Here is a 15,825-nt window from a genome sequence, read left to right on the forward strand (position 1 = left end):
TACATATTTTTAAGCAAACATCATTAGCATGAAGACACAAAGCAATTTATTACAAACTGTTATATAAGGTGTATGAAGGAAGCTTTGAACACTCTCTCACTTTAGGTATTTCAACCATCACCTTGTGTGAAAGGTTCAGTAGAACCTGATTTGATACACAGTATTTGCAAGATAAGATTCAGATGGCATTTTAGTTAACATCAGGCAACCAGAAATGCTCCTAAATCAGTGACTAGATATACATATAATCTATGACTAGTTTATTCAAAAGTGGAGAATAACTATGAAATATTTTACTGAACTCACAATTCTCTGATATTTTAATTAGCAACAAAATCCCATTTGTAACATTCATCTTGGTCTAAACAGTACACTTTGTGGCTTTCATATGGTTCCTCAATTGGGAAAACTGTCTCTGGAATTGAAGCTTAACTGACACATTCATGTCAATCACATTATCTATACTCAAAGAAGATACATATTAAAGACATCATAAACAGGGCTGTTCTTAATTAATTGAAATAGTAGAAGTATTGTAATTGCCATTGTTCAGGTAATCACCCTATAGCCCTATGGTAAAATCTGTTCCAAAATTCACAATCAACTCAGAAACACACATGATCAGCTCTTTTATTTGCTGATACTTTTTTCTTCATCAGAGAATTGAGGGATAGGTCTGACTTTTAATTTTCTTCATACAACTCTTAGTGAATTTATTACTAATACTTAGAATCATGTTTACATATCTGTTATTAAGTAGCATAATTAAATTGTTTTGTTATAGCCCTTTTTAGCTCATAGAGTTCATATATTTGAATTTCACAAGCAAGTTGGTTAGCTGTATATTTCTTAACTGGTGACCATTTTACTCACTATCTTCATAGAATAAAATTCATTCATTTAAAAATTATTAAGCACCTGCTGTGTGCAGAAATTGTATTAAACGTCAATATATTTTTCAAGCTTTATTAAGCAGAATCATCTGGGGGGTGCTTGTTAAATTTTTTTTTTTTTTTTGCGGTGTTGTGTTTTTAACTTGAGCCACTCCATCAGCCCAGGTGAGATAACAGAACTCTGTCTTTTAGCCAAGATTTCAAGTGTTGCTGATAGCTTGTCCTCTTCTGCACTATGAGGAACTTGACCCAATGGATAACTCACTAACCCAACTGAACACCTGCCTAGAAGAGGCTCTCAGTCTTATAGAGACAAACAAGGAAACAGAAGCAATAATTGACATGTGGGGTCAGATGCCAGGAATTCTATCTGACTCTGGCTGAGGAACTAGGGGAAGCCTCTCAGAATATTTGATACCATAATTCCGTGATTCTCAATGAATATATAGTGGTGGGTAAGGTGTGGGACATTTTTGTCCCTTATGGAACATCTGGAAATGTCTGAAGATATTTTTGATTGTCATAACATTTTAGAAGATAATCAGGGTGTGCTGCTGAAATCTAGTGGGTAGAGGCCTGGAATGCAGCTAAACACCCCCCGGTGCATGGGCAAGCCACCCACAACAAAATAATTATTCAGTGCAAAATGCTGAGAAAACTTGTCTTAGTTTAAATTATTTTTCTCCCACCTTAGTATCTGTTGCACCCATCTCCCCATACATATATGGTTTTTTAAAAAAAATTCACAAGTGTTAAAGAAGAATAGATGATATTAGATATAAAATAGGTGGTTATTGTAAAAGATAAACAATAAAAAAATATATAAAGTAAAAAATGAAATCCTCCCCAACTCTTCTAGACATTTTTTTCATGAAATAACACATACACATTGAATGTTGTTAGGTTTCTGTTTCATGACTTTCTTTTCTTACACTACAGTATATAATTGCTGAACAGTTTTCCATAGTGCAGATGGATGTACCATAATGGGTTAAGTGGTGGATGTTAATACTGTTTCCATTTTACTTGGTGGTGGTATGAATAGTACTGCATTTAGAATTTATGCATACTTGCATGATAGGTTCGCAGAAATAGAACTATTCAATCAAAAGGACATTTGTTTTATTTAGATAGTTATAATGCTAAATGAATATCCTTATTATAACCTGTAGCTGTTTATATTCCCACCAACAGTGATTGAAAAGCCTGTTTTCCACACACTCACCAATACTGGATATTAACAGACTTTGATTTTTGTTATTGTGTTGAGTGAAAATACTATCCTATTATCATCATAATTTGTATTTCCCTGAACTAGTGATGTTGAGCATCTGTTACATGTTTATTAGCCACTTACATTTTTCTCTGAATTGCCCATGCGTACTCATTGCTAATTTTCAATTGAAATGATTGCATTTTTCTTATTCATTGTAGATCTTTAGGTATTCTGTACATTGCTTATTATATTTTTTGCAGATATTTCCCAGGTTTTTTTTTTCAGGACTGGGGGTCGAACTCAGGGTCCCACACTTGCTAGGCAAGCACATTACCATTTGAACCAGCTCTTTTTGTATCGGTTACTTTTGAGGTAGGGTCTTGCTTTATGCTTGGCCAGCCTACACTACGATCATCCTATTTGTGCTTCTCCATATCCCCACATAGCTGATTTAACAGGCAGGTGCTAAGTCATTAGTTGAGATGGGGTCTTGTAACATTTTTGCTGGGGCTGGCTTCAAACTGTGATCCTCCCAATCTCTGCTTCCTGGGTAGCTAGGATTTTTACAGCCTTGAGCCACTACTCTCAGCCAGAGCCAGGCTTTCTATGTTCAAATTTTTTTATTTACTCTGACAATCTCTGAATTTTAATTGGTACATTTTATAGCATTAAGTGATTATATGCTTGGATTAATATCTAATTTATTTGTTACTGTTTTCTAATTGTTGCCCTTTTTCTGTTTCCTTTTGTTTTTGGTCATACTGGGGTTTTAGAACCCAGGGCCTCATGCTTGCTAGGCATATGCTCTACCACTTGAGGTATGCCTCCAGCCTCTCCCCCCCTTTAATTAATTAATTAATTCATTAATTAATTAATTTTTACTTCATTTAGGGTCTCCTTTTTTGCCTAGGCCAGCCATGGACCCTATTATTCTACCTAAGCCTCCCATGTAGTGAGGATCACAGTACCTGCTTCTGCCTCCCTCCCCCCATGCTCGGTCCTGTGTTCCATTTTGTCTTCCATTTCTGCCTTTTGTGGTACTAGTTGAGAATTGAGAATTTTATATGATTATGTTTTCTTTCCTTTCTTAGCATATCAGTTAGTTATTTTTTAAATTGTATTGTAATGATAGCTTCAGAGTTTGCAATACACATTTGTAACCAATTAAGCCCACTCTAAAAGTAACACTGCACTGCTTCACAGGTAGTGTGTGTACCTTATATATGAGCATACACATATACACATGTAAGGATACATAATTGGTAATAGTATTGCTATTACTATTTTGAATAAACTGTTATCTGTTAGATCAATTAAGAATAAGAAAAATAAGGTTTAGAAGTGTGGTACAAGCGGTAGAGTGCCTGCCTAGGAAGTGTGAGGACCTGGGTTCAAACCCCTGTACTGCCAAAATAAATAAGAATAGAAAAATAAAAAGGTTTATTTTATCTTCACTTATTCCTTGTTTGGTACTCTTCTTTATATAGATTTAAGTTCCTGTCCAATACTATTTTCCTTCTCTGTGAAGACCTTTTAACATTTACAAGGAAAGTACATTGACAAATAGTCCCTTAATTTTTGTTTGTCTGAGAAAGTCTTTTTTCTTCTTCTTCTTCAGTTTTGAAGAATAATTTCCCAGAGCACTGACTTGTTGTTGGTTTTTTTTTTTTTCTTTCAACACTTAAATATTTCCACCCTCTTCTTGCTTGCACGGTTTCTGAATAAAAGTGGGTATAAATCTTGTCTTTGTTCTGAAGATGAGGTAGTTCTTCTACACCCCTGTTGTCTTTTCATGATTGTTGTCTTTATCTTTGACTTTTTTTCCCCTTGGTGTTAAGGATTGGACCTAGGACCTCATGTATGTTAAGCATGTGCTGTATCACAGAACCACACCCAACAGCCCAATTTTTGCTTTTCTGTAGTTTGAAAATAATGCGCCTAGGTATAGGATTTTTTGTCCTTTATCCTCCTTGATGTTTTTTGAGCTTCCTAGATCAGTGGGTTTGGTGTTTGACATTAATTTGTAGAAATTCTCAGTCATTATTGTTTCAGGTATTGTTTCTATTCTTTTCTCTCCTTCTGATATTACCAACCCTTTTGTAGTTGTCCCACAGTCCTTGGCTTTTCTGTTCTGGGTTTATTTTTTTAGACTTTTATTTATTCTGTTTTGCTTTCAATTTTGGAAGTTTCTACTAGCATATATTAAAGCTCGGAGTTTTTGTTTTGTTTTATTTCCCTCAGCTGTGTCTGTTAATAAGCCCATCAAATACATTCTTCTTTTCTATTACAAAAATGTTCTTATTACACAAGTAATGGTTCTTTCTTAGAATGGCCATCTCATTGCTTATTATGCTCATCCTGTCCTGCATACTGGTTCCTTTATCCATTTGAACCCTTAGCATGTTAATTTTAGCTGTTTTTAATTCCTGGTCTGATAATTCTAACATGCCTTCCATATCTGAGTCTGGTCTAATACTTGCTTCTTCAGACTACTTTCTGTCTCTCTCTCTCTCTCTCTCTCTCTCTCTCTGTATACCTTTTAGTATCCTTGTAACTTTTCTTGATAGCAGGGCTTGATGTACTAGGTAAAAGGAATTGCTATAGGTGACCTTTGAGTAATGTGGTAAGGTGTGGAGGAGGCAAAATATTATTCCTGTAATGAGGTCTCAGTCTTTTAGTGAGCCTGTGCCTCTGATTGTGAATTTCACAAATGTTTCTTATATATTTTTTTCTCCCTTCTTAGGTGGGACAGGACTGTGGTAGTGGGCTAGCAAGGTTGGGTATTTCTCTTCCCCCATATCAGTTAGGTTCTGATAAAATCCCAGCAGGTTAGGCTGTAGTTAAACAGTTAGTTTGTCTTTATGGTAGACCTTGACAAGAACACAGAATTACTCTGCTGTACTTCACATTGGTTCTTTTTCCCCCTCTGCTGAAAGCACAAGTGATTTTTCTGTAGTAGTTACAGTAGGAACCTGATCAAGCACCTGTAGGTAAAACTTAAGTAGCCTGGGGTGACCACTATGACTGGGTCCCTCTAGAATATTAATTCTTGGATTTGTTCATATTTAGCCTCCAGCAGTTCTTCAATTACAGTTTAGCGTTTCCTCCCTTAGCACCAGTTCCCAAGGAGGTTTCTGCTCTAGAATGTTATAATTCTTTTTATCTGTCTCTACAATTTAGGGGGCATCAGTTTGCCCCATGACACCACTTTTCTTACAGATCTAAGAAGAACTGTTGATTTTTCAGTTTGTTCAGCTTTTACTTATTGTTAGGACAGAGTGATGATTTCAAAGCTCCTTAGGAATGGAACCTGAAACTGGAAGTCCCATTACTTATGTAATGAAAAAAAAGTTTTAGAAATCATGAAAGTAAGGGACAAAATATTAAGCATATAACCAACAAAAATGGCAAGCAAAAGCTTAATATTTTCCTTATTAAAGAGCTTTAGAAGTCTTTTTGAAAAAAGAAACACTAAGATCCAAATAGATAAGTGCACAAAGGATATGATCAGTTTTACAAAAGAGAAAATTCAGATGAACAATAAACATAAAAATATATTCAGTGGTCATGAACCAGTTTGGTTTGATGAATCCTGGAATGAAGAGGCTTGATAGATGGTGGTATGATTGAATGAAATGAAAAACTAAGGGAAGAAACAGCTTATGGGGAAGAGATAAGCTCAGTTTGACTATGTTGTGTTTATGACATGGTGAAAATGAACAGTGACATTTGAGTGCTTAGATTTTGAGCTCAGTCTATGAAAATTTGTGAGTGATTTGAGCCCTGCTCTTGAGAGATATAAATCCTTGAATACCAGGTCTTTTTCAAAGGAACAGATGATTATATATCTCTTAGTACATCTAGTGGAAACTAATTTTTAAAATCTGCCAATTTAGTTTCTTGTTTAAGATTAAACTGCTTCATGGAATAGTGTAAGTAAATTTTTTGTCATTTTCATTAAGGTTTCAGGGGAAAGGGTAGATATAAACTTGCCCTTTAGCAATTTTACAGTGGACTTGACATTAAGGTCATTTTTTTTTTTCTTTCCAATTTGGACAGCATACAACCCACTTAGAACTTTGACCTAAATACTTTAACTTGTATTTTTATGCTATGTGGAGTTTCCCTCAGAGAAAGAATGTTTTTTTTTAATTTGGAATTTTTAAAAGGAAAGTTAGATTTTATTACAAAATCAATACAACAATTTTTATTAGTGCTTTTGAGTACATATCTAAACAGAGATTTAAATTTTGATTCTTTTTATTTACATTTGTGCTACTAAACTCTTTTCATCCGACCATCTAACTTGGTTATTTTAGCTGATATGGTTTCTAATTAAGTCTTTGTGGTTGAGAGAGCTCCCTGTGACATGTCTACTTTAGCATTTAATTGCTCCATGAATTTCAAATTAAATTCTGTAGTATTTTATTTTGGTCTGCTGATGAAGCAAAGGTCTTTTCAGCATGGCCTGAGAAATGTTTCACTGTGACAGTTGAAAGGACCAGCATCACGATTTTGAAAAAGTTGGAACTGTTTGACTTCCAGATTGACTTTATCATTTCAGAATAAGGTTTAAAGTGTTATCACAGCTAAATGAATGAATGCAAGACATATAATAAACTCTCAATAACCATTTATAGAATAAATAAAGCAAAATTGTTGGTCTTGATATTGTAGCGTACCCCAGATTATTTTGTTTCAGAAATAGTGAAGTTTTGGGAGTGTTTAGATGGAATTTGAAAGAAAAGTATTGAGAAACTCCCTGTTAGATACAGTATAAGGTGTCCTTGCATTTGGGGTGATAGGTTGGATTAAGAAACTTCTAAAGTATCTTCAAACTCCTTGTCTCATTGGACAGTTTTACTTCTTGAGTCAGTAGAGAGTACTGATATTTATACATATTACATTGCAAAATAATTTAAGTAATCATGAGACAGAGAGCAAGATCTAAAAACTGAAGCTTTTAAGACCATCATTAATCTAGTCATATGTTCTTAGAATGCTGCTCAGAATTCTAGTTACCTGTTGCTTTTATTTCTTGGCCTTGATTCAGTACTATTCAGAACAAAACAAGGAAATGAATAGAATCTGGCTTTAGACTATGAGACGGTAGAGAGGTGTGTGCCACAAACAGTGATGTATCATTAGGCATTTACTACCGGCTTATGGCGATGTTAAAGTATAGCTCTAAACAGACAAAATAAAGAGTATGACATGGTTTCATTGATGATCACAAGTGCACATCTAGAGAATTCCAGTAAAATAAGTTTCAATCTTTTTTTGTTTGTTCCTTTTTTGCTGTTAATATTATTGTAGTTGTTGTTTTATGTCGTTTGAGGCAGGGTTTCTCTGCGTAGCCCAGGCTTGTCTCAAACTCACCAGTCTGCCTTGAACTCAAGAGCCTCCTGTTTCAGCTTCCTGAGTACTAAGATTATAAATGTGTGCCACTATCACCACACCTGGCTTCAAGCAATCTTGGTAAGTTTTAAGAGTTACTAAATTGAAACATTTAGGCCAATGTGAGGCAGGTAAACTTTGTTGTGATGGTTGTTTATCAAAATATTCAATTCTGTTTCTATAAAACTGAAATAAAAAATTCTGTTTCTAGCAATGAGACAAACTAGATAGTATAGTAAGCCCTATTTAAGTACAACTAAAACCACAGGTAAAATATGAAGACAATTATGTTTTTTAAATGTATTCCTGAAATGACACTCATAGAAGCCAAAACATAAAACAGTAGTAGTAATAATTGAAAACAAACAGACTGGATGATATTCATTTGTCAAAGCTTTCTCACTGAGGGCTTCTATTAAACTCACGATTTACTGCTTTTATCTCTGCCTGGAGATGCAGGAGAAGTTTAGCATTTTTCTTTCTCTTTGCCAGAAGCTCTAATAAGAACCCCTCTTTGCATTAAGCCAAGACTCCAGAGTTGTATCTTCTGAGTAAGGGTTAAATTTCAACATTTGAGTACTTGTCTTTTTAATATGCTCTGTGACAAAATGAGAAGCATGCATAAAGTATTAATGCTGTGTTACAAAAGAAAAAGTTAGTTGAGAAAAAGCACTTATGCTATTATTTGAGTTGTAAACTAAAGTAGCCACTTTTTTCCTGGAACCACTGTTGTTACTTGAAAAAAGTAACTGACATGCAAACAAGGTTATTCAGCATTGGCAAGCTTTTTTTGTTTTGTTTTTTAAACTGAACAAAGTGAACTAACCACTTAAAAGTAGGCAACTAAAATTATATATTGTCGAAGATAAAATTTAATCTTTCAGTGGAAAATTATAGTTTTGAAAAACCCATTACCTTAAGTTTAAAGGTTTTTCTGATGGAATAGATAGTTATATAAAAATATGATTTGTTTTGGTATTGAATAATGAAATGTGTTACTAGAAGTTGTTGGATGTATGGTATTTCCATATGACCAACATATAAGATTATAAAATCATGCATATAAAAAGATCAATTCAGTGTGTGTGATAGAACAATGAATTTTAATTTAATGGAGTTTAAGAAGTTCATTAGTAAGTTTTAGATTCTGCATTATCATTAACCTTTAAGAAAGTACTACTTGTAGGGTTTTGGGTATAGTACCAAATATGAAGACCCAAGATTATCTAAAAAGGTTATTAAAATATTCCTGTCTTTTTTGACTACCTATCTGTGTGAGACTTGCTTTTCTTCATATACTTTAACCAAAAACATATCATAGATTGAATATGGCAGTAGAGCTGTCTTCTAAACCAGACATTCAAAAGATTTTAGAGAGGCCAAAAGACATTGAATTTGCAAAAATGTAAAAAGAGAAACATGCTTTTTAAGTTGTTTTGTATAGAAAGTATATTTATTCTTCAGAAAAACATGTTAACATGAATTTAAAGTAGATCCTTAGGGATCTACCTAAATGGTTGCAAGGAGACCACTGTTGAGTAAAACCCACAAATGCTCAGGATGCATAGAGTTCAATACTGTGTTGTGGATGCTTGATTCATTTTTCCCATAAGGTTTGCCCAACTTGTGCTAAAAATATGCCATCTATCAACAAATCTAAAATTTTTACTTTATCACTTAAAATTAAGTACATTACATGTCGTCCCCCCCCCTTTTTTTTTTTTGGCTGAGAGGATTACCATAACTTTTAACCTTGATTTTGGTCATCATTTGCTTTTGGGGAGGCAGGTTTTCACAAAACTAAGGACAGAAAACTCTCAGCAAATTATATACAATGATTTAAACACAACCAAGGGACTGGACAGACTGTGTAATAATATGTGGAGTTTAAAACTTTTACTTTTGAAAAAAAAACTTTTGCTTTTGAAATTTATTTTGCTTTTTAATTTATTTTTTGAACATGCTTGGTCAAAACTGCATGTAATAAATCTGTGAATAATGCAAACATACTGTATTATTTTCTAAGATTCTTGTTTTGAATTTTTCATAGAGCAACTATTATGTAGATATAACCTACATAAACAAAAACTGTTTAGATATCTCAATTAAAGCATGTCAAAAGGGCCAAGACAAAACGTTTGAGAAGTCTTGATCTAAACTGTCCAGGTAAAAGTCAGTGATTATCAGACTGGGTCAAATTTCTTTCTCTGGCAATATGCTGTTTACAAGAGACATTACTAAAATAAGAGGGGGTTAAATGTCAAAAGGAGGAGGAGGAAGAGTCTAAAGAAGTCTATGGCTTCTGGTTGGAGAGTAATTTGTGTATGGTGTTGAGTCGTGGACATTCAAATAGGAATCCTTTCCATAATAATGTTCCTAATTCTTTGCCTCTGGCCTCTGGCTTCCCTCCCACAAAGTGTTTTTGGAATATGTTTCTAGGGGTATATTGATATTGTTTACCACTTTCACTTCCTCCCACCCCATATGAACTTGATGAAGGAATCCCTACTTTGTCCTATTCTTCTTTACGCTTAGGGTCTCTTGTACTTGTTAGATCCCTTTGTGGCTTAGGTAAACCTCTGCCCAGCTCGATAGACAGTACAGTTCTTATTACTAAATTATAAGTCACTCTACTTTTAGGAAACCTCATATCCTTCTCTCTCTTATTTATGAAAGGTACGTGTTTATGAGAAGGAGGTACCTTAAAGAGATGTGAAAAAAAATTTGAATGGAAGAAACTAATGATGCAAAGCTAATTCAGACTTTTGATAATGAGTCATAGAATTAGAATTCTTTCATTCAACTCAACAAATACTTATTGAGTGATTCTTGAGTTAGGATACTTGGGTGAACAAAATAGAAAAAAAATTTCTACCTTTGTTGAACTTATAGGGGAGTGAGAGAAATGAATAATTAAAATTTTCATATTTGATAGTATGAGCTAAGGAGAAAAAAGTAAAGAAGGAGATGCTGAAATACGTATACTAGGAGAGTGGTTGAGATTTTGGGGAAGGAGATCAGAGAAGGCCTCTCTGAGGAAGTGAGTTTTGAGAAAAGATTTGAAAGAGGTGAGAGAACTAGCCATATAATGTCTATGAGAAGAACATTCCTGTTAAGAGAAACAGCAAGTGCAAGGCCCTAAGGGAGACACTTACACTAAGACATAGTCTGAGAGCAAAGTCAAGGAGATCTGACCATATCTCCTAGGTCCTACGAGGACCTCCTAGCCCTATGTCCTTCTAGGTCTTTGGATTTTACACTGGGCTTTTTAGTAAAGGAGTGCTATGATCTGACTTTAAGAGGATCATTGTAGTTGCTGCATTGGGAGTAATTGCAGGACAAAGGGAGGGGCAGCAAGATCAGCTTAAAGTTATATCAAACCAATTGAGAGAAATGATGGAATTTTAGTTACAAATATCAAGAAAGTGCTCAAAAATTATGTGAATGCTTGTGTATGTTCAGGAGGTGGGGTGGTGAATTGAAAAGGGGAATTTATCATAAGGTTTATTACTCGGAATTTTGCCCAGATTGTGAGAAATTTCTCAGCTCCTTTACTTATTCTTTGATTTGTGTGCTTTAGAAGTATTCCATGATCTCACATTTGAACATTTTGATTGCTATATTTATCCTTATCATAGGAAATAAAATGATTGGCTGCTACAGGTGATTTTACATATAAATGATCCTGTTGTAAAAGTAGACAGCAGTTTATCCATACAAGTTAAATACTTTTTAAGGATCCAAGGAATATTTATGAAAGTTGATCATGGGTTGGGCCATAAAGCTTGTCTCAATACATTTTGAAGAATTGCAGTTATACAGATCACATTCTGTAAATGTGGAATTAAATAGTAATTTAATTGGACTCCAGTGCTATTAAATAGTAATTGATTATAAGAAAATAAATAGGAAAACTGTATAGTTGAGAAAAAGTTTTAAACATCTTCTGAGTCAAAGAACTTGATAAAAATTATAAAATATAAAAAATTATATATAAATTGACTACAGAATAATACTTAACTACAAAATAATAGAAGTACTTTGAATAAAATCTGTGAGACATAGTTGAAGCAGTTGTGTTAGATACAGTTGAAGCAGGAACTTAGAGAACTATATAGTCTTAAATGCTTATCTTGTCAAAAGAAGAACTATCCAAAATTTAGGAGTTAGAACAGACTGTAACCAAGGAAAGTAAGACATAAAGAGGAACAGAAACTAATGAAATAGAAAGCAAAGAATCACTAGAAAGGATCAGCAAAACCAAAGGTTGTTTTGGAAAGCTTAATGAAGCAGTTTATAGCAAAAATTATTAGGAACAATAGAGAAATATGTTTTAATAAAAAGAAAAGATAGGATACACTATACCATGACATAGTTGGGTGTTTTTCAAACCCATTATTGGGTGTTTCCCAATAATGTGGGCTTTTCTTTTTTCTTTTTTTTTCAGTACTGGGGTTTGAACTCAGGTCCTACACCTTGAGCCACTCCACCTTTTTTTGTGATGGGATTTTTAAAGATATGGTCTTGTGAACTATTTGCTCGGGCTGGCTTTGTTTTTTTGTTTTTGTTTGTTTGTTTGTTTTATTCATATGTGTATACATTGTTTAGGCCATTTCTCCCCCCTAACCCTCCCCTGTCCCATCCCCCTCTCTTTAGCCCCCTCACTTCCAGGCAGAACCTGTTCTGCCCTTTTCTCCAATTTTGTTGAAGAGAAGACATAAGCAATGATCTAGTTTGAGATAATTTTTGCTGGTTTTAGATAAGGATAGCTATACAGAGAGATTCCTAGCATTGCTTCCATGCACATGTGTATTACAACCCGAATTGATTCATCTCTACCAGACCTCTTCACTACTTCCTGGTCACCTTCCCATAGTCACCTCTGTCGTTTTAAGGTTACTATATTAACTCCTCTACAGTGGACACATCAAACACTTTCAAGTTTTGGATTTCCTACCTTTCCCTATTTCTCGTGTGTGTTCTCCCCTTAGTGTGTGACCCATGTCCAGTAATATTACTGCATTTGTTTTAGGTCTAAAGTCTGCATATAAGGGAGAACATACGATTTTTGGCCACCTGAGCCTAGCTAACTTCGCTTAATATGATGTTCTCCAGTTCCATCCATTTACTTGCGAATGATAAGATTTCATTCTTCTTCATGGCTGAGTAAAACTCCATTGTGTATAAATACCACATTTTCTTAATCCATTCATCAGTAGTGGGGCATCTTGGCTGTTTCCATAACTTGGCTATTGTGAATAGCACTGCAATAAACATGGGTATAACCTGAGTCGCATTCCTTTGGGTATATCCCCAGGAGTGGGATTGCTGGATCATATGGCAGATCTATGTTTAATTTTTTAAGAAGCCTCCATATTGTTTTCCAGAGTGGTTATACTAGCTTGTGTTCCCACCAGCAGTATATGAGGGTTCCTGTGGCTTTGGACCACGATCCTTCTGATCTCTGTCTCCTGAATAGCTAGGATTATAGGCATGAGCCACCAGTGCCCAGCAAGGGCTTGTCTTCATTTTAGAAATTCTCTTAATTTACCACATATCAGGATTAAAGGATAAAAAACTTAAAATTATCCAGAAAGATACAGAAAAAAATCATTTAATAAATTTCAATACCCATTTGTATAGTGAATATAATAGAAGAAAACTTGTTTAATTTTAAAAGGCAGTATTTAAAAAGGAAGAAACTTACAGTAAACATGATACTTAAAGGTTAAAAAAAGTCAAAGTATTCCCTTTTAAGGTCAAGAATAATACAAGAATGGCCTTTTCACTGTGCCTACTCAAATCATACTGAAGGTTCTAGTTAGTGTACCTTGAAGAAAAAAGAGGGACTGAGAACTTCCAAGTGGCAAGTATGAGGCTCTGAGTTGAAACTTCAGTATGACAAAAAAAATTGGAAAATATATAGCTAGTTTTATAGATGGTATGATTGAAATAGAAACCCAAAAGGAAATATATATTACAAAATTAATACAAGAGTATTAAGATCTCATAGATACAAGATCTATTTGCAAATCATTTGCCTTTCTGTATGCCAGAAACTTAATTAAGAAATACAATTTAAAAGAGAATTTGGTTTATACTAACAACAGAAACAAAGAACCAAGAAATAAATTTATGTGTAAGACCTATGTGAAGAAAAAGATAAAACTTTGAGACATTAAAGATCCAAGTAGATATGTAGAGGAAGTATCCTAATTTAGAATAAGGAAACTCAATACTGTGTCAAAGTACCCACATTGATTTGTAGGTTTAATGAGATTCTAATCAAAATCTTAATTGGAATTTTCTTACAACTTAAGCATTATGCTAAGCAAAATACAAAAGGGCAAATATTTTATGATTCCTCTTACATAACTAATACGTAAATTTATAGAGACGAGGGAGGAGGGAAGAATTGGGAGTTATTGTGTAATAACAGAATTTCTGCTTGGGATGTCTGTCTGGAAACAGACAGTGGTGGTGGTTATACAACATTGAGAATGTGCCTCAGAATATGTCAAAATGTAATTCCTTTTAAAGACTGAATTATTTTCTGCTGTATACATATGCCCCATTTTGTTTATCCACTCATCAGCAATATACATGTTTTTTCAGGTGCTGGGGATTGAGCCCATGGCCTTGTGCATGCCAGACAAATGCTCTACCACTGAGCTACACCCAGCCCAGCAGTATATTCTTTAGGAGTGTGTATACTCAATAATAGATTTTGATAAAGTGAAGGGAAAGGGTAACCCAATTGGAAGAAAGAAACAATTTGAGAGGGGACATGCAGCTTTTAAGATAATGATAATGTTCGATTTCTTAAGCAAGGTGGTGAGTATAGGATACTTATTTTATTATGCATTAAGTAGTACTTAAATTTTACTCTTTAGTGTATATGATATATTTCATAGTTTTCAAAAATTTCAAGTGATAATGTCATTAGTTTAATTTTCATTGTCGTGAGAGATCTGATAGTTAAAATATTAGTAGAAGACAGAATCTCAGAGAACATTCTGTGTAATAAAATCACAAAAATCTAAGTATGTTTCTGACCCTCACCCCTTTCTCCGTCTTCTTACTAGGAAAAGAATTCCATTTCTAGCATGTGGTTTGGTTTATATGATATTTTCATAGAGAAAGTCAGTCAATTATTTTCATAGAAGAGGCTTTATATTAGTTTCACTCATCTTGGAATCCATAATAAGTGAAAGAGCATATGATGAGCTGTTATGTAAGAAAACTAACAAGTAACTTAGACAAGGCATTCCTCTCCACCTTCTTATAGTATATGGTAAAGTATACTCCATTTAACTATACTGTTTAATTCTGTTATGCTATATACTATGTTTATTTTAGGGGAGAAATGGTAAAGTTTCCTACATGCTTTTTTTTGTTTTTTTGGTAAAATCTACAATGTTTAGAATATTTATAAAGAAGTTCTAACTCATTAGAATATATTTACTCATTTTATAATCAGTCCATTCCTTATTAGACAAATTATTATAAGGTCTTTTCCCTTTTATAATTGTCTCCAGAGGAAATGTTTGTTAACTCCTGAATCACAGTGAGAATACATTGATGTAGAAAACTCATTTTCAGCATGATAGGAAAGTAGGGGGTACTTGCGTGAATTTTAATAATGTAACTACATTACATTAAACATCTTGCATTGACTTGTACATTTGTAAGTTTTTCTCAGTTCAAGACTGATGATCCTGATTGAATTATTTATGATATTAATGTAATAAGCCAGATTAAATGGTCTTTAAAAAACTAATGCACAGTATTTATTGAGCACCTACTACATGCTGAAGACTATTTAGTATTTTCATGTATTGCTGCAAGAGTTTCTTCAGGATGTATTCTAAGATGGGAATTGCTTAGTCATAAGATATGATGTGTACAACTTTATAAGGTAGTGTCAAATTATTTTCTAAAGTAGTTGTATCAGGCTGGAGGTATGGCTCAAGTGGGTAGAATGCCTGCCTGCCTAACAGACATGAAGCCCTGAGTTCAAACCCCAGTACCACAAAAAAACAAAACAAAAATCTAAAGTGGCTGTATCAATTTGAAACTCCTTACAGCAGTATAAAAGCATTTTCACTATTCTTCATTCTTACCAGTAATTGATATTGTTCAGTTTTTAAAAATACTTGCCAATCTGAGAGTGTGAGACTGAGGGCTAGATACACAAAGAAATTGCCAAAGTGAGTAAGTGCTAGTGCCATATTCGAACCCTGGTTTGTCTATTCCAAATATATTAGTCTGGATTTCAAAGAAATGGAAATATATAGGCTGTCTTTTTATAACGATGAG

General features: G+C 34.0%; 1 protein-coding gene across 9 annotated transcripts in view; it reads left to right on the plus strand.

Moving 5' to 3' along the window:
- The window catches only part of Ehbp1 (EH domain binding protein 1), a 331,176-nt gene that overhangs the window by 117,802 nt on the left and 197,549 nt on the right, over positions 1-15,825 (plus strand). Inside the window, exon 1 of one of the 9 annotated variants that reach the window (XM_074049834.1) lies at positions 6,939-7,587. The exons of the other annotated variants lie outside the window; for them this stretch is intronic. The gene's annotated coding sequence lies outside the window, so the exon portion shown is untranslated. Of the gene's footprint in view, positions 1-6,938; positions 7,588-15,825 lie in introns of those variants that run through there. 9 annotated transcript variants of the gene reach the window in all.

Source organism: Castor canadensis, chromosome 12, assembly GCF_047511655.1.
Source record: "Castor canadensis chromosome 12, mCasCan1.hap1v2, whole genome shotgun sequence".
In the NCBI taxonomy this organism is placed as follows: Eukaryota; Metazoa; Chordata; class Mammalia; order Rodentia; family Castoridae; genus Castor; species Castor canadensis.